At 40.3% G+C, this 23,946-nt stretch overlaps 1 protein-coding gene across 2 annotated transcripts in view; it reads right to left on the bottom strand.

Moving 5' to 3' along the window:
- The window catches only part of LOC149438086 (class I histocompatibility antigen, F10 alpha chain-like), an 83,514-nt gene that overhangs the window by 40,528 nt on the left and 19,040 nt on the right, over positions 1-23,946 (bottom strand). The gene's annotated exons all lie outside the window — the stretch shown is intronic.

The following is a 23,946-nucleotide window of genomic DNA, read 5'->3' as shown; positions in this document are numbered from 1 at the left end:
CTTGAAGACATGTTCTGGAGTTAGAGACATCAGGGAGAAGAGCAAACAACTACACCATCGAGTCATTAGATGGAAAGACGCAGCTGACTCTTCCTACCCTCATAGAATGTGACATGATACCAGATGACAGGTCAGAGATTCCCACACCTGAAGTGGCACGTCACTACCCTCATCTCATGCGAATAGCAGACAAGATCCCAACACTCAACCCAGATGCTGCAATCGTCCTTCTACTAGGAAGAGACATACTGAGAGTGCACAAGGTCAGAGAACAATACAATGGGCCGCACAATGCACCATTTGCTCAACGTCTTGATCTTGGATGGGTTATCGTTGGAAATGTATGTCTGGATGGACTTCACAAACCCGCAAAGGTGAATGTCTACAGAACAAATCTGCTGCAGAACGGTCGCACATCATGTCTTTGCCCATGTAACAACAGCATGCAGATTAAAGAGAAACTATCTAACCCAACACATCCCCAGAACATCCAGAGGTTCCTGGAAGATACAGCCTCAGCTGAAGATTCAGATCAGCTAGGCCACAAAGTGTTTGAGAGAACTCAAGATGATGACAAACTAGCACCATCTGTTGAATATAACCTTTTCCTTGAGATCATGGACAGAGAAGTCTTCAAAGACAAAGCAGGCAGTTGGGTAGCCCCACTACCATTCCGTACACCACGGCATCGTCTTCCCAACAACAGAGTGCTAGCAGAGAAATGCCTTGCGCTATTGCAGCGTACTCTTGAAAGAAAGCCAGACATGAAAGAACACTTCCAAGAATTCATGCGGAAGATCTTTGACAATGATCAAGCTGAAAAAGCACCAGCACTGCATGAAACACAAGAACGCTGGTACTTGCCAATATTCGGAGTGTACCATCCTCAAAAACCAGGTCAGATACGTGTAGTATTTGATTCCAGTGCAAAGCATGAAGGTATTTCCCTTAATGATGTACTTCTCAACGGACCAGACCTGAACAACACGCTTCTTGGAGTCCTTATCAGATTCCGAAGAGAACTTGTTGCAGTAACAGCAGATGTACAGCAGATGTTCTACTGTTTCCTTGTCCGTGAAGACCACAGAGACTACCTGAGGTTCCTATGGTATGAAGACAACGACCTCAACAAAGGTATCATAGAGTATAGAATGAAAGTACATGTGTTTGGGAACAGTCCCTCACCAGCTGTCGCTATCTACAGCTTGAGACGAGCAGCGCAACAAGGTGACAGACACAACCCTGAAGCCAAACAATTTGTTATGAAAAACGTTTATGTAGACGATGGACTTGCTTCCTTCTCCAGTAGTGGAGAAGCCATAGACATTTTGAAAAGCACTAGAGACTTGCTAGCAGAATCTAACATAAGACTGCACAAAATGGCTTCCAACAGCAGCAAAGTCATGGAAGCATTCCCAGCAGAAGACCGTGCAAAAGACCTCAAAGACCTAGATCTAGGTACAGATTCACCACCCCTTCAAAGAAGCTTAGGGCTTAGTTGGGACTTGAAAACTGACAGCTTCACCTTCCGAGTATCCAGGGAAGAGAAGCCGTTCACAAAGCGAGGTGTCTTGTCTACGGTCAACAGTCTTTACGATCCCTTGGGGTTCGTAGCACCCATCACCATGCAAGGCAAAGCTCTTTTGAGAGAGATTACAACTGAGCTAGAACAAAGTGATTGGGACACACCTCTACCTGAAAAGAAAGAAATGCAGTGGAAGTTGTGGAAAGACTCTTTGCTGGAGCTTGAGCGACTTAGCATCCAAAGACCATACGTCTCTGTTTCTTTATCTGTTACAAAACGAAGAGAGATACACGTGTTTTCAGATGCATCCACCGTGGCTATAGCAGCTGTAGCCTACCTTAGAGTCATAGGCACTCAGGGACAAAGCCATGCAGGATTCATCTTGGGAAAGTCCAAACTGGCTCCAAGACCTGCTCACACAGTCCCACGCTTAGAACTTTGTGCTGCTGTCCTAGCTGTGGGATAGCAGACTTACTCATTGCAGAACTGGACATCGAGATCCATGCAGTGAACTTCTACACAGACAGCAAGATTGTTTTAGGTTATATCCACAACGCTTCAAGAAGATTCTACACATACGTGTCAAACAGAGTGACACGTATCAGAAAGTGTACAAGTCCAGAACAGTGGCATCACATCAGTACAGACAAGAACCCTGCTGACCATGGGACTAGACTGGTACCAGCTGCTGTCCTCAAACAGACTAACTGGTTCACAGGTCCATCATTCTTGACTGGACCAGAAACTGAAGAGACTGATCAGAAAGGAGCTTTTCAGCTTGTAGAACCAGACCAAGACAAAGAGGTAAGACCTCTAGTTGCAGTTTACAAGACTCTAACCACCAGAGAAGGTCTTGGCTCATATAAGTTTGAAAGGTTTTCCAGCTGGAAGTCACTCATCCGTGCCATAGGGAAACTCATCTGCTTGGCCAGATCCTTCAGCAAAACAGCCAGTGTTGACCAGGGTAACAATGACTATCTTGAGCGAGCCAATGTCACCATTATCAGATGTGTTCAGCAGGAAGCCTTCAAGGAAGAAATTCAATGTCTTCTCAAGAAAGAAGACCTTTCTAAACACAGCCCGCTCAAAAAGTTGAACCCTGTCCTTGATGAAGATGGAGTGATGAGACTTGGAGGACGTCTACCAGTAGCTGATACGACTATTCTAGAAAAACATCCCATTGTCATACCCAAGAATCATCACGTTGCCGTTCTTCTGACAAGACACTACCACGAGCAAGTTGCACATCAAGGTCGCCACCTCACTGAAGGAGCAGTCCGCTCAGCTGGATTGTGGATCCTAGGAGGTAAAAGACTAGTCTCCAGTGTGATTAACAAATGTGTAACTTGCAAGAAAATCAGAGGAAAACTTGAAGTCCAGAAGATGTCAGACTTACCTACAGACAGGCTGGCTTCAGATCCTCCATTCACAAATGTGGGCCTGGACGTTTTTGGTCCTTGGAACATTTCTTCTCGCAAGACCAGAGGAGGCAGTGCAGAGAGCAAACGCTGGGCTGTTCTTTTCTCGTGTATGAGTACCAGAGCAGTTCACATTGAGGTAATTGAGTCTCTATCTACCTCAAGCTTCATCAATGCTTTGAGAAGATTTTTCTCCATTCGAGGACCAGCAAAACAGATTTGTTCTGACTGTGGCACAAACTTTATTGGAGCCTGCAAGGAATTGAAGATCGTTGCAACAGACTCAGAGACAAGTAACTATCTTCAAAACCAAAGATGCACTTGGATCTTCAATCCTCCTCACGCCTCACATATGGGAGGAGCTTGGGAGAGGATGACTGGAGTAGCTCGTCGCATTCTAGATGCAATGCTTCTAAAGATTGGATCTACTCGTCTCACACACGAAGTCCTAACCACGCTGATGGCTGAAGTCATGGCTATCATGAACGCCAGACCTTTGGTCCCAGTGTCTACTGACCCAGACATGCCAACCGTCTTGACACCGGCAACGTTGCTGACCCAGACCCATACTGCCAGTAACCCTCTGTAACCCTTTCATAACTGCAGAGAAGGCAGGACAACGCCTTTTACCTTTCTATACCAGAAAGATAAAAGTCTGGTGAGTGTCATTCAGTTTGGAATTCTGGGATTTTTATTGTAGTTTGATCTCACATGAATAGACTGTCAGTGTGATTTCTGTGTTTATGTACAATTTTGTTAATGCTTTTTCTATAGAAGTGCTGCATTAATCAATGTATATGGTTGTGCACTGCAGTGATATCTGTAAGCCAACCAACATTTATTTTCTGGCTCCCATCTCACCTGATCCACCAATCAGAACAGGAACTCTAAATCAGCCGGCAGGCTCCACCCACTGAAAGCTCCAATTATATCACACAAGTGGGACACCATTATGTTTGCACAGAACCATGTGACCACAACCAGCTTGTCACAGAGTGCCCATGCTTCCCCCACCCCCCTTTGCCTGCTGTGACTCAGCCATATCCCTCCACCCCTCCCTCCCCCCTTGCACATTCCTCTGTCCTCCTAAGTTTCCATGAATGGTGCTGGGCCGGCAACCCGGCAGCATCCCACATAGCTTTTAAATAGACTGGCACAGGAAACAGTTTTTCTCTTTGTTCCTGTGCACACTGCTGGAATCATCTTGCTCCCTCCACTGAATGTCCCAGGATGGGAGTCTCCACAGCTCTGCATAAGCCCCCTCTTCCAAGGTCAGACCCCGCGGCCATGCTACCCCCGCTGCTGTTCCTGGCCGCTTTGAGGGCCACTGCCTGCTGGTCAATGGGCCCTGGAGCAGCCGGCTGCTGTGAGGGCCCCTGCCTTCTGATCGCTGGGCCCCTGGAGGAGCCGGCTGCCGTGAGGGCCCCTGCTGCTGATTGCTAGGCCCCTGGAGGAGCCGGCTGCCGTGAGGGCCCCTGCTGCTGATTGCTAGGCCCCTGGAGGAGCCGGCTGCTGTGAGGGTCCCTGGAAGCTGCCTACTGCCGAGTGTCCACAAGTCGCCCACCTCCCTGGAAGCCGCCTGCTGCTGAGTGTCTGCAAGTCGCCTACCATGAGTGTCCCTAGAAGCCATGAACTGCCCGTGGTGTGCGCACAGACTACCCATGTCCTGAACTGTCCCTGTTGTGCGCACCTACCTCCCCCGTGTCCTGAACTGTCCCTGTGGTGTGCACAGACAACCCGTGTCCCAAACTGTCCCTGTTGTGCGCACTGACCTCCCCCGTGTCCTGAAATGTCCCTGTTGTGCGCACAGACTACCCGTGTCCTGAACTGTCCCTGCTGTGCGCACCGACCACCCATGTTTTGAACTGTCCCTGCTGTGTGCACCGATCACCTGTGTTTTGAACTGTCCCTGCTGTGTGCACCGACCACCTGTGTTTTTAACTGTCCCTGCTGTGTGCACTGACCACCCGTGTCCTACGCTGTCCCTGTTGTGCGCACAGATCACCCAGGTCATGAACTGCCCTACTACACGCCTAGACTACCCTTACTTGAACCACCCCATGGCGTGCCCAGAGCATAGCTACCTGTGATGCCCCTGAGTGCTTGAGCCATCGCTACTCGTTGAGTCCCCGTGAGCCTTTTGTCCCTAGGAATCTGGGTGGGAGCTGTGCTGAGGCCAGACTCCACAGCTAAAGTCCCGTTGAGTCCCCGTGAACCCGATATCCCTAGAGAGCTGGGTGGGAGCTGTGCTAGGCCCAGGGTGGATTTGATTTAAATCAAACTGATTTAAATCACGATTTAAATCACTAGTCAGTAAGGCTTGATTTAAATCCTAGTTTTCTACATAAAGACTAATTCTTGCTGGTATAACTTTAATATGCAAGTAGATGAAGATTTTTAGAATAACAACTTTTCATATTAGTTTTTTTATCCCCAGTTTAATAGGTTAATCATTCATATTTGGACAACTTTTCTGTTGTACTTAGGAAGGAGAAAAATAATCATTACCTTAATAATAACAATTTAAATAGACAGCATATGTTATTTGCTTAAACAAACATCCATGTTTGTTAACTAATTTGGCTAAACAAAATATATATATTTTAAGAAACTTAGACTGTCAGCCCCTCCTCCTCACACTTAGTTTCACTTTCTTCTTGTGCAGATCTATTCCACTCCAAACAATCAGAAAAATATTGTTTCTATTCTATTCACTGAACTTCTTGAAACTTAGCACTGAAGGGGTTGATTCTGTATTCATAGGTTTGTAGAAGTTAGGATGAAGGTCTTTTTCTTAACTCTGTTCATGTTATAACATTTTTGCTGTGAAGAAGAGGCCTGTGATCTCCGCTGAGTCAAATTCAGTTTTGAGAACTGCAAAAGTAAACCGAACATCTGTGATCATATCTTGTAGGCAGAGAAACTGCCCAATAATCTTACAAAAACCTCTGGAAGAGCATGTTATTGTGAATGGATTCATGGAATTTATTTACCAAAAAAATTAAACATATACAGTCTTATTCTACATAATTAAAAAACGAATCTTTATTTCATGATGGAATAACCTTTGGATGGTAATATATTTTCCTCAAAAAGCATTTTATTTAAAAAAATCTGATTTAAATAAAAAAAATCTGATTTTTTTGATTTTTTAAAAAAAATCATTGATTTTTATCCACCCTGGCTAGGCCAGACTCCACAGCTAGAGTCCCGTTAAGTCCCCGAGACCCCTGCCCAGGGGTAGGTTGCCCACCTGTTGCCCGAGTCTCCAATCCACTGTGCAGTCACGGAGGGAGCTCAGCTGAGGCGGGACCCTCGTGACCAGGCTCTGCCTGGGACCCCCCAAGCCTAGGGGGGAGATTGCCTGCCTGTTGCCCGAGACCCCTGCACAGGGGTAGGTTGACCGCCTGTTGCCCGAGACTCCAATCCGCTGTGCAGTCACGGAGGGAGCTCAGCTGAGGTGAGACCCTCGTGATCAGGCTCTGCCTGGGACCCCCCAAGCCTAGGGGGAAGATTGTTTGCCTGCTGCCGAAGACCCCAGTCCAAAGGGGGGGGAAGACCGCACAAGCCACCCTGCCGGAGAAGACCGTGCCTGGAATTGTCCCTAGTTTGCGCACACATCACCCTCCCTGCCATTTCCCCATTGAGTGTCTGTCATTTTGTTGCTTCAAATAAGCTTTGTGGGTTCACCATCTTCTCTGCGTGTTCTGTCCTGCCTACGCTTCCGTCAAACAGCCCCATAAGAGCTATGAGATTTTAGGCCCCGATCACATCTCGCGATTTGGGATTGTGAGCAGAATCGCTGCGATTCCTCCTGCGATCCCAAATCATGTGGCAGCTGAAGAACAATATAAAAACATTATCCTTCAATGACACCCCAAATGGGATGCGACTCTGACATGATTGTTGCGCGGCTGTTGTGGCAAACTGCCCCATTCAAAATTGTGTGAAGCTTGTCACCGGAAAAGGAGCAGGAGCTTTTTAGGTGACAAACATGCATAGCGCAGCCTATTCAAGTGCATGGGCTACCCTATGCAACACTCAAAATCACGTGATAATCGCCTGTCAAAATCGCAGTTCTGCTACACGATGTGAATAGGGCCTCATAGTCCGAGATCTCTCTAGAATTTGTTGGGTAAGAATTTTTGTCAATAAGATGTAAATTCTGGAGGATTGGGCCCCATCTGACCCCAGGTTCACAGCTAAGCATTTTCCACAGCATTTTGCAGAAATGCAGTACAGTCCATTTAACAGGATTTCCTATGGAACATGTTCACATCTCTGCGTTTTCACCCGGTGAGTTTTTTTAAAGGGTCAGGGACTTTTTTGAACGCAAAAAAGTTGCATTTTTGGTTCTATAGACTTCAATGGAGATGCTGCAGAAAAGCATGTATTGCGTTTTTTAATGACTATTTGGGGCCTACAATAATTTTTACCTTCATGAACAATATTGTGAACTTTTGATAGGTATAAGTCTCAGTTCTAAAGAAATTCCAGGAACTGGACATTTTGAGAGCAGCTGTAATAAAGTGACAAATAACTGTGGGGGACGCCACTTCAAAGGACTGGACTGAGGTGAGGGGGAAGGAAGGCAGCTGGTGACCTAAACTGACTATTGTCCTGAGCCCACCCATTAGAGGTGAAGATATGAGGAGGGGTGTGACTTTACCTGGGTGGGTGTGTCTAGGAGTGGTGTTTTCAGAGTATATAACACCAAAGCAAGACTCACACTTTCTCTTTGGAAGCCCAGTCATCAGGATGTCTGCGTAACGTATTATTCTGTTTCTTTTCTGTAACTTTCTTTCCTGTAGTCATCTCTTTGTATTGGTAACATTCTGTATTTGCATTGTAATATTACTACTTTTAAAGTTATACCGGCTACATTATATTTTATTATATTTGATTAATTGCAAGCTTCATTTCTGTGTAAATAAATTAGATCTTTATTTTTTGCACGTTTGTTATCATTTGGTATTAACTTTATTGGTATTATCCACATCAGGATTGGCTAAATTCATGTATAGACAAAAGGTTGTAATCACTTATTACATTTATAATCCTAGACAGAACCAAGGGAATAAGTGCGGGAGCAAAACCGCCAAAAGTTTTAAATCTGCCTAGCAACAAGAAAAATAAATAATAAAAAAATGCAACACAGAAACAGGACAAACGCAACCTGCATAGGTGTGAACGTAGCCTTACAAAGGTTTCTGCACACTTTCTGTACAGTAGTAATCTTTGTAGTATCCTCTGATTTCATGATCTGAGGTCACATGGAATGTCGGTGTACATACAGAGTACTAGACATGTCCCTGGTAATCTTATAAATACAGGACCAGACAAATCTAGTTTTTGGGGGCCACATACAGGACTCTGGGGGTACCTACTTATCTAGTGAAGTTCCTGACTTCAGATCATTACTGTCTTTATAAGAATCCTAAAACGGTGGGGGTCACAGCTCTCCAGCCCTGAGACAGACAGCATTGCTACAAGACATTTCTCTGGGATCGCTGTTCATGTCATCTCTCCAACTTTAGCTGTTTTGTGAAGTCACAGCAATGGGGTTCATCTACTAAAGGAAAAGACAGATCACAATGCAAAGGTAATATTCACTGAGCTTAGTAATAAGACAGAGCTCTGTTCATGTTATACAGTTGCAAGAAAAAGTATGTGAACCCCTTGGGATTACGTGGAGTTTTGCATGAATTGGGCATAAAATGTGCTCTGAACGTCATCTAAGTCACAACAATAGAAGAACACAGTCTGCTGAATATAATACTACACAAACATTAGATGTTGCCATGGTTTAATTGCACATAACATGTAAACATTCACAGTGCAGGGAGGAAAAAGTATGTGAACCTTTGGACTTAACTGGTTGACCCTCCTTTGGCAGCAATAACCTCAACCAAACGTTTCCTGTAGTTGCAGATCAGACCTGCACAACGATCTGGAGTCATTTTGGACCACTCCTCTTCACAAAACTGTTTCAGTGTAGCAATATTCTTGAGATGTCTGGTGTGAATCACTCTCTTAAGGTCATGCCACAGCATTTCAATCGGGATGAGGTCAGGACTCTGACTGGGCCACTCCAGAAGGCGTATTCTGTGCTGTTGCAGCCATTGTTTTGTTGAATTACTTGTATGCTTTGGGTCATTGTCCTGTTGTGAACCCCTTGGGATTATGTGGAGTTTTGCATGAATTGGGCATAAAATGTGCTCTGAACGTCATCTAAGTCACAACAATAGAAGAACACAGTCTGCTGAACATAATACTACACAAACATTAGATGTTAAAAAAGAAAAAGCGCCACACTAAACAAAAAACTATGTGTCAGCAGCAAATCCCACCAAAACATTTGTATATGTACAAAAATTAATTTGGCAAAGTGAACAAAATATCATAAGGGTATGCGCTAAAAATAAAAAAAATATATATACACATATATATATATATATATATATCACCATATATTAAGTGTCCAAAATAAATATATTAGTGTCCAAAACAAATTATCCTCTGTGACTTCATAACACTGTGAATAATCCACCACCAAATGAATTAGATGAACTCACCAGAGCTATATGCTGATCAAATTATAGATCAGCAATAGCGCTTGTGCTCTGGGAGCGATGAATAAACGATGTCCAAATAATAGATGTGGTAGTACTCAATCACTTCCAGGTAATCAGAAATGGTAAGCAGCATGAGGAATAGTATATCTCTACCAAGGAAATTACTCTGCAGCCAAGGGTCTCATGGTGAATCTCTCCACTTAATTTCATACCTCCATATATACATGAAGCACACTCAGGGACAAAGAAGAAAACATGATGGTGCAGTACGTTTTAAAACAATTATATATTTAATAAAAGCTCAAAGAACTCACAAACAAGGTGTCCAGACAGACACCAGCTTGAACAGCAATGCACAACACTGAGGTGATGAACGAGCCCCGCTCGCCGCGGATCACCTCCGACAAATAATGGGAAAGGAACGTTCTGACGTCAACATCGAGTAGGCCACGCCCAACGTTTTGTCACCACGTCATCAAGGGGCGTTACGGATGGAGACGTCAGCTCGTATAAATACCGCACTTGATCTGCATAGCGGTAATGACCCGCCAATCACAGCGGCGCTGTATAAATCCACCGCCGCTCGATCGATCAGATCACTAATACCCCTTATTCAATCCACTCCAACCATGCATAACTCACAAGTGGAGATAGGATGAATACATTGGATAAATGGCTGAATACAAACCATTGTGTGCCTGACCCTCCACAGTCCGTCCACCATTAAAGGGCCACTCACACAAGTATAAATGGTTCAATACAAACTATTGTGTGCATGACCCTCCATGGCCCGTACATCATTAAAGGGCCATGCACACAAATTAAAGCATCACTCCTCTCTTAACCACATAAAAAGTATATATATATATAACAATTTAAATGATAAAAAATATAAAACAATCATTAATATGCACTAAAAAAGGAGGGAATGGATGACATAATTCCCACTTTCACATAAATATTAATATTTTAAACACAATATTTTTCAATCATTATGCAAATTAATACAGGGAATGAATAATACAAACGTAGATATATTCCAACACCATAAAATATATTCTACAAAAAATAGCTAATTACCATCATACAATCTCTATAATTAGCCACTATAGTTAAAAATTAGTCAAAAAACAATTCAAGTCAATATCTATATTTAAACCCCTTGGTACCAAATTTATTTGTGAATTGTTAGAATTTGCTATGTCAAATAACAACTTCTGGTATAACAATACCTTTTTTCAGCAGTGTAGGGGTGTTGCAATGGGAGCTAAATATGCTCCTAGTGTGGCCAATATTGTTATGGACAAATGGGAAGAAGAATGTATATTTGATAAATGGCCAGAGATGGTTTTATACAGGCGCTATATAGATGATATTATAGTGATCTGGAGGGGTTCTTTAATAGATCTTGATGTATTTTCAAATAGTATTAATGAGAATTGTTATGGTTTAAAGTTTACAGTTGCTAAGGATTTTGAACGGGTTAATTTTTTGGATCTGACCTTATATAAATATGAGGGGTAGATTTATACTAAATCATTTTTGAAAGATATTGATAAAAATAGTTACATTCCAATTTCCAGTGGACATCATTCTAAATGGTTATATAATACTCCAAGAAGTCAGTTCACTAGGATTAAAAGAAACTGTAGTTTACGGAAGGATTTTGTTGATCAAACTGACCTATTGATAGATAGGTTTACTGATAAAGGATATAAAAAATCCTTCTTGATGGCGGAAAGAGAAGTTATTGATAAAGAGGATAGAAATACTTTTCTATCCAATAGAAAGATTAAAAATAATAGAATTGATGTTGCCTTCATTACCAACTTTAATAATCAATATAAAAATATTGAAGGTATTTTCAAAACATATTGGCCGATATTGCTTAAAGATGAGATACTGAAAAAGATTATTCCTGAAAGACCAAAATTTATTTATAAGAAAAATAGATCTTTAAGGACAAAATTAGTACATAATGTTTTAGATTCACCCAAAAAAGTAAATTTCTTCCCTGATCTTAAAGGCTTTGTTCATTGTAACAAATGTAAAGCATGCAGAACTATTAATAGATCTTTAAGAATAAAAAGGAAGAAATTTGTTTCAAATATAAGAAAGAAGGAATATAGAATTGATCAACTTATTTCATGTAATTCTTCTCATGTAATATATGTTTTGGAGTGCCCGTGTCAATTTCAGTACGTAGGGAGAACAGGGAGACAGTTAAAGACCAGGATAAATGAACATTTGAATAATATAAAAAAAGGATTTAAGAAGCATAGTGTTTCAAGACATTTTAAATTAAAACACAATAGTGACCCAAGTTTAGCGACATTTTATGGAATTGAGAGAGTAAGAAAACATTTGAGGGGTACAGATTTAATTAAGGAAATATCCAAGAAGGAGACTTTTTGGATATATGAATTGGATTCTTTGGTACCAAGGGGTTTAAATATACAGTAGATATTGACTTGAATTGTTTTTTGACTAATTTTCTAACTATAGTGGCTAATTATAGAGATTGTATGATGGTAATTAGCTATTTTTTGTAGAATATATTTTATGGTGTTGGTGGAATATATCTAAGTTTGTATTATTCATTCCCTGTATTAATTTGCATAATGATTGAAAAATATTGTGTTTAAAATATTAATATTTATGTGACAGTGGGAATTATGTCATCCATTCCCTCCTTTTTTAGTGCATATTAATGATTGTTTTATATTTTTTATCATTTAAATTGTTATATATATATATATATATATATATATATACTTTTTATGTGGTTAAGAGAGGAGTGATGCTTTAATTTGTGTGCATGGCCCTTTAATGATGTACGGGCCATGGAGGGTCAGGCACACAATAGTTTGTATTGAACCATTTATACTTGTGTGAGTGGCCCTTTAATGGTGGACGGACTGTGGAGGGTCAGGCACACAATGGTTTGTATTCAGCCATTTATCCAATGTATTCATCCTATCTCCACCTGTGAGTTATGCATGGTTGGAGTGGATTGAATAAGGGGTATTGGTGATCTGATCGATCGAGCGGCGGTGGATTTATACAGCGCCACTGTGATTGGCGGGTCATTACCGCTATGCAGATCAAGTGCGGTATTTATACAAGCTGACGTCTCCATCCGTACCGCCCCTTGATGACGTTGTGGTGACGAAACGCGTTGGGCGTGGCCTACTCGATGTTGACGTCAGAACGTTCCTTTCCCATTGTTTGTCGGAGGTGATCCGCGGCGAGCGGGGCTCGTTCATCACCTCAGTGTTGTGCATTGCTGTTCAAGCTGGTGTCTGTCTGGACACCTTGTTTGTGAGTTCTTTGAGCTTTTATTAAATATATAATTGTTCTAAAACGTACTGCACCATCATGTTTTCTTCTTTGTCCCTGAGTGTGCTTCATGTATATATGGAGGTATGAAATTAAGTGGAGAGATTCACCATGAGACCCTTGGCTGCAGAGTAATTTCCTTGGTAGAGATATACTATTCCTCATGCTATATAAATAAATTAGTGTAGCGCTAAACTTTCATTAAAATAAACAAGGCCAATATAATCAATCATATATAATATATAAATATTGTGATAAGTGCTGTGATCCTCTCAGTGCTCTTATATGCCACTTAATACACTCACATAAATCCCTCTATTTCAAAACAAAACCAATAAACTCATATTCCATAAATAATATATAGGTATTGTGATAGTGCCACTTCAAAAAAAAAAAAATTATAAATAAATAGATAAATAAATCAATATCATGTGATGGTGCCACTTCAACTTAATTCAACGTCCAATGTTCAAATCCAAATCCATCTATTCCAAGTGTTCTTTATATACATGCAATGTGTTTTTATATATATATAGTGCCACTCGTGAACCAACACACTCCTTTCCACTTTGGCTGCAATGCCTGCTCACCTCCTTCCAGCGACCCCTAGGGGCCCACAAGGCTTTAGGATCACTCTGGATCCTCAAGAATCCTGGTTTGGTACCTCTCTGCTACTCCTCCTATCAGGCCTCCTCCACTCCTTCACTGCTGTGCCTCATAGGATCCTCACCAGCGTTTTTTTTGCAAACTCTCTCTCACATATTAGTGAGTGAAAAAAAGATCCTCCATAGTGTAGTATTTCCGAAATGTAAGAGTTTAATTTAAAACATAGCCAAAAGGTAACTCACATTTATTTGTACAGCGATATTCCGTCCCTATATGGGCAAACTGCACACCTTTGTTTTTGCTTCCTGATAACCAGGAAAATGGCATCCCGCACCGGAAGTGCATCACTCCGGAAACCGGAAGTTGCGTCTTAGCGTGCCTACGCGTTACGTCACGTGGTCTCGTGACTTCTTCGGGGTATCGCTATGGAGACGCAACCTTCTTTTATACTAATGTGGAAACATCTATCCCGCCCTTTAATCACCATTCAAATTACGGCCGCCATTTTCTCGGAGCCTCATCCCAGGGATATATATTACACTGCTCAACTTATATATCTCTCCTCTTGCTAATACTCAAATCTTATACTTTTAAATTCATAACCTTCATTCTGAAGACTAGCCAATACATATCAGACCTAATTTATATTGCTTTAACAATTTTATCGTTTTTAATATTTAAAAAATATATTTATAAATAAAACATATATAATGGTATATACACCCATATACCCATAACATTTTACATAAGACTATAAATGGGAGACTTTTAATCCTTTATCAATATCCTCCCATCCAGTCTTTAGCCCAGCTTGATATTATAAAATAATCCTATACATAATAATAAAAAATGCTCAAAATTCATTATAGTAAAAGTACATTAAAAAACTAATAAAAATAAATAAAAATACATATACCAATCTCTCTATATATAATTTTTTACTCTTATTAATTCAATTATTCATCCTTACTCCCTCATTAAAATCTAATACAAACAAATCTTTATTAGTTAATTTTAAAAAAATTGATACACAGTAAATTCCTATCGTTTTAAAAAAATATCTAGCCATATACAGTTGCAAGAAAAAGTATGTGAACCCCTTGGGATTACGTGGAGTTTTGCATGAATTGGGCATAAAATGTGCTCTGAACGTCATCTAAGTCACAACAATAGAAGAACACAGTCTGCTGAACATAATACTACACAAACATTAGATGTTGCCATGGTTTAATTGCACATAACATGTAAACATTCACAGTGCAGGGAGGAAAAAGTATGTGAACCTTTGGACTTAATAACTGGTTGACCCTCCTTTGGCAGCAATAACCTGAACCAAACGTTTCCTGTAGTTGCAGATCAGACCTGCACAACGATCTGGAGTCATTTTGAACCACTCCTCTTCACAAAACTGTTTCAGTGTAGCAATATTCTTGGGATGTCTGGTGTGAATCGCTCTCTTAAGGTCATGCCACAGCATTTCAATCGGGTTGAGGTCAGGACTCTGACTGGGCCACTCCAGAAGGCGTATTCTGTGCTGTTGCAGCCATTGTTTTGTTGAATTACTTGTATGCTTTGGGTCATTGTCCTGTTGCATCACCCATCCTCTGCGGAGCTTCAGTTGGCGGACAGATGGTCGTACGTTTTCCTGCAAAATGTCTTGATAAACTCTGGAATTCATTTTCCCATCAATGACAACAATCCGTCCAGGCCCTGAGACAGCAAAGCAGCCCCAAACCATGATGCTCCCTCCGCCATGTTTTACAGTGGGGATGAGGTTTTGATGTTGGTGTGCTGTGCCTTTTTTTCTCCACACATAGTGTTGTGTGTTCTTCCCAAACAGCTCAATCTTGGTTTCATCTGTCCTCAGTATATTTTGCCAGTAGTGCTGTGGAACATCCAGGTGCTCTTTTGCAAACTTCAAACGTGCTGCAATATTCTTTTTGGACAGCAATGGCTTCCTCCGTGGTGTCCTCCCATGTACTCCATTCTTGTTTAATGTTTTCCTTATTGTAGATGTGTCAACAAAAATGTTAGCATGTGCCAGAGATTTCTGTAGGTCTTTAGCTGACACTCTGGGATTCTTCTTTACCTCATGCAGCATTCTGCGCTGTGCTCTTGCAGTCATTTTTACAGGACGACCATGCCTAGGGAGAGTAGCAACAGCGCTAAACTTTCTCCATTTGTAGACAGTCTGTCTTACTGTGGACACATGAACATCAAGGCTTTTGGAGATACTTTTGTAACCCTTTCCAGCTTCATGCAAGTCAACAATTCTTGATCGTAGGTCTTCTGAGAGCTCTTTTCTGCAAGGCATGGTTCACATCAGACAGTGCTTCTTGAAACCAGTAAACCCAAAACAGGTCTGTGTTTTTTAAGGGCAGGACAGCTGTCAGCAACACATCCAATATCATCACACTGATTGGAGTCAAGGTTGGCTCACTCCTGGCTCCAATTAGCTCTGGGAGAAGTCATTAAGCTAGGGCCTCACATACTTTTTCCTCCCTGCACTGTGAATGTTTACATGTTATGTGCAATTAAACCATGGCAACATCTAATGTTTGTGTAGTATTATGTTCAGCAGACTGTATTCTTCTATTGTTGTGACTTAGATGACGTTCAGAGCACATTTTATGCCCAATTCATGCAAAATTCCACGTAATCCCAAGGGGTTCACATACTTTTTCTTGCAACTGTACATATATATACTAATATATATATCAACTTCCTATATATGCAGTTTACCCATATATTACAATTTACAAGAATCATGAATACATCTTAAAAAATCATAACAGTCAAATCCTAAAATCCATCGAATCCTAAAACATTAATAATCATTAATAAAAGAGTTGAGATCGAACTCAACATTTAAACCTCTCGGGACCAACGTTTTCATGTCATATATCCAGCGTGACTCAGCTTGGCTTAATTTTTACATCTTATTGCTACCTCTCCAATGCCTTTTGTATTTCTCTATACCCCAGAATTGCATTTTAGTGGGGTCCTTATTATGATACTTAGAGAAGTGCTTTGAGACGTTATGCTTTGGGAATCCTTTTAAAATATTTCTTACGTGTTCCCCTATCCTCTTCCAGAGTGGTCTTTTTGTCCTCCCAATATATTGGTGTCCGCATTCACACTGTAGACAGTATACCACTCCCGTAGTTTTACACGTAATAAAATCTCTAATATTATGTTCCTGTCCAGTTGTGTTAACTATAAAGCTTTTCCGTCTGCCACTCTTCGTGGCCCTACAAGCAACACACTTTCTACATGGGTAGAAGCCTTTTTCATTCAGAAATGTTATTTTATTCATTTGTGGGGGATCTAACACACTTTTCACCACCCTAGATTTAACAGTAGATGCTTTACGATAGACAAACCTTGGGTACTCTGATAATACTTTTGTTAACATGGGGTCCAACTTCAAGACATTCCAATGTTTTTTAAAAATTAATTCTACTTTTTTATAATGAACGTTGTAATCCATAACAATAGGTAGATTATCCTCCTGGATTACTTCTCTATTTTTATCTTCCAGAAGTGTATCTCTATCCATATTTCCTACCTCTGTTATTTTCTGTGTAATCATATTTTTTGGATATCCTTTTTCTATAAATCTGGATGCCAATCCTCCTGCTTGTTCCAAATAATCTTCATGTTTTGTACAATTTCTCCTTATTCTTACCATTTGTCCTTTTGGTATATTATATAGCCAAGGAGGATAGTGGCAACTTCCCATTGGTATGTACCCGTTTCTGTCCACGTTTTTAAAAAATGTTTTCGTTATAAATTTCCCTTCTACTACTGTTATATTTAAAACCAAGAAGTTGATCTGATCCTTACTGTGTTCCCACGTAATTTTTATATTTTTATTATTCATATTGAGTTTATCCAAAAACCCTACTAATGCTGTTTCCTCTCCCTCCCATATTACTAGAACGTCATCAATGAACCTTTTGTAAACTTTTAATTCTTCTGGGTAGTTATTAAATACTTCCATTTCTTCCCAACATGACATAAAAACATTCGCCACACTTGGTGCGTACCGTGCACCCATAGCTACACCTCTTATTTGTTTATAATATGTACCACTGTACCAAAAATAATTATGACTGAGGGAAAAATCCAAACATTCTAACAAGTACTTCCTTTGGGTCCATGTCAAATTACTATATTCTCTGAGTCCCCACTCTACTGCTTTCATGGCATCATCATGCCCTATAATAGTATACAATGATGTCACATCAGCACTAGCTATGTATACACTATTGCTTCCCTTATATTTATCTAAGGTCTGTAACAAGTGTTTGGTATCCCTCAGATAAGCCTTTGTATTCTTTACCACTGGTTGCAGGAATTCATCAATATATTCCCCCATCCTGGCTAGTACTGATTCTATACCATTCACAATGGGTCTGCCTGGTGGGTTCTCCATATTTTTATGTATTTTCGGGACTGTATAGATTATCGGCACCCTACATAGGTCCAGTACTAAATACTTTGATTCTTTCTTGTTTAAAATTTTTTTATCCACTCCTTTCTTTATCAATTTTTCTAATTCCTTTTTATATGTAATTGTGGGATCCTTCCTTAAAACTTGGTATGTGGATTTATCATTAAGCTGAGTGGAGAGTTCTTTCACATAGTAGTCTTTCGACAGAACCACTATCCCTCCCCCTTTATCCGCTGGCCTTATAACAATATCATCCCGTTTGGACAACCTCTTAATCCCAATTTCCACCCCTATATTTTTCTTTACTCTGGGGACATTCAATTTCTCTAAATCTTGATTAACTAATTTTTTAAAAACCTCAATTTGACTGTTATTGCTATTCTGTGGATTAAAAAGTGATTTGTTTTTAAGATCAGTATGGGTAAATCTGCTACTCGGGGCACTATTTATACAATTCTTCGCCCCCGGTAATCCTAGAAAGTACTTTTTCACATTTAATCTTCTAATGAATTTTTGAGTATCTATATATACTTTGAATTTATTCATGGATGCAGGGGGAGCATACTTCAAGCCTCTATCTAATGCCATAAGCTCCTCTTTCGTTAATGTGGAGCCGCTGATGTTGAACACCCCTTCTCCTATTGTTCTCTTTTTCTTTTGTTTTTTATATCCGGCCCTGCATCTCCTCCTTTTCCTGGGCTTTTCCTCTTTTCTCTCTCTGGGCTTCTCTCTTCTGGGTATCTCTCTAAAAAATCCCCTTGTCTAAAATCCTCCCTTAATGGCTCAAACCTATTATAGGTGTAAATGGGACTCCTGTACTCAAACCTTGCATAATCCCATCGATCATATGGTTCTGGGCCTTCAAACCTCGGTCCATATGGTCTAGGAATATATGGTCTTGGCCGGTAATTATTGTGATTAGGCCCTGATTGGTAGTAAGGTCTATTATTTTGATAATAGGGTCTATTATTATATGGTGGGCCTTTCTTATTATTTGGTCCCCTATATCCACCATTTCCATTATTTGGTTTTGGTTTAAATCCATTTTTCGGTGTCCTATAATTCTGAGTGTTATACCGCACTTGATTAGAACCTCTATCTTGATTTTTATATATAGGTGCAGGATCGCCTTTAATTTTCCCCTTTTTCTTTAACTGGGGTCGTATTGGCCGAAGCCAATTCTACCTCATTTTCCTCTGATTGCCATTTGAACACTTGATTTCTTTTCATATCATTTAAATCTCTCTGATATTTTTTCGTTTTTCTGTACTTCACCTCTTGGTCCACCCTTTCTAAATCTTTGTTGAGTCGATTTGTTAGATTTTGCATCTCTACCGTATCTTTAAATGGTATAGTTTTTTCTTTTATCTCACCTATTTGTTTATCCAAAATTCTTAATTTCCTTTGTTTCCTTTTTATTAGGAACATGACTAGTTCAAGGCCTTTTTCATGGAAGAAATTAAACCATTCATCCACTGCCTCTCCATCTGTTAATCCATCACAAATGGGTATATCCCATCTAATTCTTCTGGGCACTAATTTGTCTTTTAAGTACTTTTCATGTGTGACTATGTCCCACCATAGGGACACTTTCTTCTCCATTAAGTGACTTAATTTCCAATATTGTGTTTCCAAATCTCCCATTGGTCCCATATTGGGTTGACTAAATACTTCTTCTAAATTAATGGATCTATTCTCTAAGAACCCAAAAACATCCATATTAGCTGCTGGAGGTAGGAATAGGTACTAGGAAATAGATTCTTATTATAAGTCCTCCTGCGCTTATATGGAACACCCCTCCTAATTAATAAGCTGCTAACACTCAAACTGATACCCAAAACAGTGCTCAAATATATAAATAAATTAGTGTAGCGCTAAACTTTCATTAAAATAAACAAGGCCAATATAATCAATCATATATAATATATAAATATTGTGATAAGTGCTGTGATCCTCTCAGTGCTCTTATATGCCACTTAATACACTCACATAAATCCCTCTATTTCAAAACAAAACCAATAAACTCATATTCCATAAATAATATATAGGTATTGTGATAGTGCCACTTCAAAAAAAAAAAAAAATTATAAATAAATACATAAATAAATCAATATCATGTGATGGTGCCATAGGAGGAGCAGCAGAGAGGTACCAAACCAGGATTCTTGAGGATCCAGAGTGATCCTAAAGGCTTGTGGGCCCCTAGGGGTCGCTGGAAGGAGGTGAGCAGGCATTGCAGCCGAAGTGGAAAGGAGTGTGTTGGTTCACGAGTGGCACTATATATATAAAAACACATTGCATGTATATAAAGAACACTTGGAATAGACGGATTTGGATTTGAACATTGGACGTTGAATTAAGTTGAAGTGGCACCATCACATGATATTGATTTATCTATTTATTTATAATTTTTTTTTTTTTTTGAAGTGGCACTATCACAATACCTATATATTATTTATGGAATATGAGTTTATTGGTTTTGTTTTGAAATAGAGGGATTTATGTGAGTGTATTAAGTGGTATATAAGAGCACTGAGAGGATCACAGCACTTATCACAATATTTATATATTATATATGATTGATTATATTGGCCTTGTTTATTTTAATGAAAGTTTAGCGCTACACTAATTTATTTATATATTTGAGCACTGTTTTGGGTATCAGTTTGAGTGTTAGCAGCTTATTAATTAGGAGGGGTGTTCCATAGAAGCGCAGGAGGACTTATAATAAGAATCTATTCCTCATGCTGCTTACCATTTCTGATTACCTGGAAGTGATTGAGTACTACCACATCTATTATTTGGACATCGTTTATTCATCGCTCCCAGAGCACAAGCGCTATTGCTGGTCTATAATTTGATCAGCATATAGCTCTGGTGAGTTCATCTAATTCATTTGGTGGTGGATTATTCACAGTGTTATGAAGTCACAGAGGATAATTTGTTTTGGACACTAATATATTTATTTTGGACACTTAATATATGGTGATATATATATATATGTAGATATATATATTTTTTTATTTTTAGCGCATACACTTATATTTTATTAAACATTAGATGTTGCCATGGTTTAATTGCACATAACATGTAAACATTCACAGTGCAGGGAGGAAAAAGTATGTGAGGCCCTAGCTTAATGACTTCTCCCAGAGCTAATTGGAGCCAGGAGTGAGCCAACCTTGACTCCAATCAGTGTGATGATATTGGATGTGTTGCTGACAGCTGTCCTGCCCTTAAAAAACACACACCTGTTTTGGGTTTACTGGTTTCAAGAAGCACTGTCTGACAGGGTGGATTTGATTTAAATCAAACTGATTTAAATCACTAGTCAGTAAGGCTTGATTTAAATCCTAGTTTTCTACATAAAGACTAATTCTTGCTGGTATAACTTTAATATACAAGTAGATGAAGATTTTTAGAATAACAACTTTTCATATTAGTTTTTTATCCCCAGTTTAATAGGTTAATCATTCATATTTGGACAACTTTTCTGTTGTACTTAGGAAGGAGAAAAATAATCATTACCTTAATAATAACAATTTAAATAGATTTATTCAACTGAAACAATAACATTCCAGCATATGTGATTTGCTTAAACAAACATCCATGTTTGTTAACTAATTTGGCTAAACAAAATACCGTATTTTTCGCTCCATATGACGCACTTTTTTTTTTCCCCCAAAAAAGGGGGGAAAATGCCAGTGCGTCTTATGGAGCGAATATGGAGTGGCCGGTCCGGTATTTCCACCGCCGCCGTGTCAGAATACTGGGCCGCTCAGCTCTGCAGCGGGACCTTACCTGTTCCTCTATCCAGCGGCGCGCTGTCTTCCCGGCTTCTGTAGTGTCGGCGCTCGGCTTGACAGCTGGATGCCCAGTGCGCATGCGCAAGAAGCGGTGCTCTTTGTAAATAGTAAGGCGGCACCTGGGACACATGACAGGTCCCAGAAGCCGCCGGACCAATCTCAAAACGCAGCGCTTCTCGCTCATGCGCACTGGGCATCCAGCTGTCAAGCCGAGCGCCGACACTACAGAAGCCGGTAAGACAGCGCGCAGCTGGATAGAGGAACAGGTAAGGTCGTGCTGCAGAGCGGACACTAATTAAAGAACAACTCCAAGGAAGTTAGAGCAGGTACCTGTCAAATTCAGGTACCCGCTCCCCTCCCTCCCGAAAGGTCAGCAGTCATCTCCTGTACTGTCCGCAGTCTCTGGTCATCTCCTGTACTATGTCCGCAGTCTCTGGTCATCTCCTGTACTGTGTCCGCAGTCTCTGGTCATCTCCTGTACTGTGTCCGCAGTCTCTGGTCATCCCCTGTACTGTGTCCGCAGTCTCTTGGTCATCCCATGTACTGTCCGCAGTCTCCGATCATCCCTGTACTGTCCGCAGTCTCTGGTCATCCCTGTACTATGTCCGCAGTCTCTGGTCATCTCCTGTACTATGTCCGCAGTCTCTGGTCATCTCCTATACTATGTCCGCAGTCTCTGGTCATCTTCTGTACTATGTCTGCAGTCCATTGGTTCCGAATATTTTTTTTCCTGTTTTCTGTCTCTAAAACCTAAGTGCGTCTTATGGTCAGGTGAGTCTTATGGAGCGAAAAAAACGGTATATATATTTTAAGAAATTTAGACTGTCAGCCCCTTCCTCCTCACACTTAGTTTCACTTTCTTCTTGTGCAGATCTATTCCACGCCAAACAATCAGAAAAACATTGTTTCTATTCTATTCACTCATCTTCTTGAAACTTAGCACTGAAGGGGTTGATTCTGTATTCAGAGGTTTGTAGAAGTTAGGATGAAGGTCTTTTTCTTAACTCTGTTCATGTTATAACATTTTTGCTGTGAAGAAGAGGCATGTGATCTCCGCTGAGTCAAATTCAGTTTTGAGAACTGCAAAAGTAAACCGAGCATCTGTGATAATATCTTGTAGGCAGAGAAACTGCCCAATAATCTTACAAAAACCTCTGGAAGAGCCTGACATTGTGAATGGATTCATGGAATTTATTTACCAAAAAAATTAAACCTATACAGCCTTATTCTACATAATTAAAAAACTAATCTTTATTTCATGATGGAATAAACTTTGGATGGTAATATATTTTCCTCAAAAAGCATTTTATTTAAAAAAATCTGATTTAAATCAAAAAAAAAAATCGGATTTTATTTTTTTTTAAAAAATCATTGATTTTTATCCACCCTGCTGTCTGATGTGAACCATGCCTCGCAGAAAAGAGCTCTCAGAAGACCTATGATCAAGAATTGTTGACTTGCATGAAGCTGGAAAGGGTTACAAAAGTATCTCCAAAAGCCTTGATGTTCATGTGTCCACGGTAAGACAGACTGTCTACAAATGGAGAAAGTTTAGCACTGTTGCTACTCTCCCTAGGCGTGGTCGTCCTGTAAAAATGACTGCAAGAGCACAGCGCAGAATGCTGCATGAAGTAAAGAAGAATCCCAGAGTGTCAGCTAAAGACCTACAGAAATCTCTGGCACATGCTAACATTTTTGTTGACACATCTACAATAAGGAAAACATTAAACAAGAATGGAGTACATGGGAGGACACCACGGAGGAAGCCATTGCTGTCCAAAAAGAATATTGCAGCACGTTTGAAGTTTGCAAAAGAGCACCTGGATGTTCCACAGCACTACTGGCAAAATATACTGTGGACAGATAAAACCAAGATTGAGTTGTTTGGGAAGAACACACAACACTATGTGTGGAGAAAAAAAAGGCACAGCACACCAACATCAAAACCTCATCCCCACTGTAAAACATGGCGGAGGGAGCATCATGGTTTGGGGCTACTTTGCTGCCTCAGGGCCTGGACGGATTGTTGTCATTGATGGGAAAATGAATTCCAGAGTTTATCAAGACATTTTGCAGGAAAACGTACGACCATCTGTCCGCCGTCTGAAGCTCCGCAGAGGATGGGTGATGCAACAGGACAATGACCCAAAGCATACAAGTAATTCAACAAAACAATGGCTGCAACAGCACAGAATTCGCCTTCTGGAGTGGCCCAGTCAGA

Source organism: Staurois parvus, unplaced genomic scaffold (assembly GCF_062004578.1).
Source record: "Staurois parvus isolate SC_StPar_1 unplaced genomic scaffold, SC_StPar_1.0 ptg001220l, whole genome shotgun sequence".
NCBI classification, from domain to species: Eukaryota; Metazoa; Chordata; class Amphibia; order Anura; family Ranidae; genus Staurois; species Staurois parvus.
This window is presented reverse-complemented; position numbering and strand designations above follow the sequence as displayed.